Source organism: Condylostylus longicornis, unplaced genomic scaffold (genome assembly GCF_029603195.1).
Source record: "Condylostylus longicornis isolate FDR11 unplaced genomic scaffold, ASM2960319v2 ptg000207l, whole genome shotgun sequence".
NCBI lineage: Eukaryota > Metazoa > Arthropoda > Insecta > Diptera > Dolichopodidae > Condylostylus > Condylostylus longicornis.
The window spans coordinates 174715-177019 of NW_026578175.1; the positions used below are offsets into that span (position 1 = coordinate 174715).

At 32.2% G+C, this 2305-nt stretch overlaps 1 pseudogene; it reads right to left on the reverse strand.

Moving 5' to 3' along the window:
• Positions 1 to 1611: 1611 nt before the first annotated feature.
• LOC129616442 (arginine kinase-like) lies at positions 1612 to 2095 on the reverse strand (annotated as a pseudogene).
• Between the last annotated feature and the right edge of the window lie 210 nt (positions 2096 to 2305).

Consider the following 2305-nt stretch of genomic DNA (forward strand, 5'->3'; position numbering starts at 1 on the left):
AATCTCCAAAACTTAATTGAAATGAAAAATTTTTTTAATAGATTTTCAGTTGTTACTTCATTCGTGCACATTTTTGAACACTTTCCGACTATACCCTATTATTCAATTTTGAAAATTTGTTTTTTTGTACCTATCAAAATTAATAATCTTATGTTTTATTATAGCTGAGCACTAAAACTATTTAGACAGTATACCATTGTTTTTACCGACCGCATTGCGTAAACAATAGGTAGGTTATGTGATGGCAACAAATTTTGCATATCGAGTTTTCGGTGGGAACCCACTTCTCCATGGTAGGGAAATGTAAATAAACTATTTTTAGCAATCTGTCAGTCTGTGTGTACACGCGTGTATCTCAGGTTCTGCTGAACCGATTTTGATGAAATTTTATGTAAGTTTTTTTCCACCATGGCAAAGATTGATCAGCTTTTGGGATATATCAGGCCTCTGGAACTGCACTTTTTAGTGGGCCTGTTTTATATTTTTGAATATTTTGAAGAAAATATTCAACTGATTTTCTTGAAATTTCATATATAAGCTGTGCTCGACCGTCCGCAAAAATTCCTAACTTTTAGAAGAAATCAGGCATCAGCAACTGGACGTTTACTACGGGCCAAATATACATTTTTGTGTATATAACGAGAAATAATCAACCGATTTCATTGAAATTTAATACTTAAATTCCTCGTATTAAAACAATGAACATATAGATTTTTTGGAAAGATCAGGGCTCGAAAACTGATTTGCGGGCCGATTTTACATTTTTCACCGTTTTGAAGAAAATATTCAACCGATTTACTTGAAATTTCATATATGAGCTTTGCTCGACCGTACGTGAAAATTCCTAGCTTTTGGAACAAATCAGGCATCAGCAACTGGACGTTTACTACGGGCCAAATATACATTTTTGTGTATATAACGAGAAATATTCAACCGATTTCATTGAAATTTAATACTTAAATTCCTCGTATTAAAACAATGAACATATAGATTTTTTGGAAAGATCAGGGCTCGAAAACTGATTTGCGGGCCGATTTTACATTTTTCACCGTTTTGAAGAATATATTCAACCGATTTACTTGAAATTTCATATATAAGCTCAGCTCGACCGTCCGCGAAATCTTCTGACTTTTAGAAGAAATCAGATGTCAGCAGCTGGACGATTACTACAAGCCAAATATACATTTTTGCATATAATAAAGAGAAATAATCAACTGATTTCATTGAAATTTAATATTTAAATTCTACGTATCGAAACAATGATCTTGTAAATTTTTTGGAAAGATCAGGGCTCGAAAACTGATCTGCGGGCCGATTTTACATTTTTCACCATATCTACGGAGCGAATAATGGAATGTCCTGAAATTTGATATTTGAGTTCTGGTTGCTATCGAAACTAACTGGCGAGAATTTGAGGGAATTTGGGTATCACAAAATGAAACTTTACTAAGAGCCAAATTTACATTTTTGTAGGTATGTTAACTATAAGTTTACTAATGTCCTAAAACAAACATTAAGATAGACAGTACACATTGCGGTCGGTTATGTGCTGACACATCAGATTTTTTTATTTAATTAAATTAGAAGCATATTATTTTCACTTGTGCTGAATCATGTCCTAACATTAAAGTTTTGTGGAAAGTAATAAAAAGTTTTTGTGAAAAGTAAGTTTTTTTCTATTTTCATGATTCCAGGAACAACCGTCGTACATTTCTCTACAGCTTTGAATTCGGTAAGGCTCATACGGCTTTTATTTAGAATATCATAAATACCGCCTTCAGATTTTGTATGTTCATTGCGTGAATCATGAACTTTTAAATTGCATGTATCAGCTGCTTCTTCCAATTTACTTTGGTTAGCAGTGTTGGCGTTTAATATGTATGAAAGCACCAATGGTTGCACCTAAATTGATTGGACAGAAAGTTAAGAGATCAAGCCAATCAAGAAGACAGTATGGAATACTTTTTTTAATATCATTAACCCATACATATAACTAAACGACAGCATACTTGACCTAAATCGCCACCAATTTGCATTAATATATTACGCCTTCTTCATTACACCATGTTTTGGCACAAATAACAAAAACGGAGTCATGTTTTTAACAACAGATTGAATATATTAAATTAAACAACAGATAGAATACATTGTAAAGGTATATAAACCTAAAGGTTGGTTTGGACAGCGGAAATATCAACAAGATAATCTTGTTGATATTTTATCTTGTTATCTTGATATAACAAGAATATCAAGGCATGAACCTTTTTTTTCCTGATTGTGTTAAAATTACAAATGTAGTTTTTAC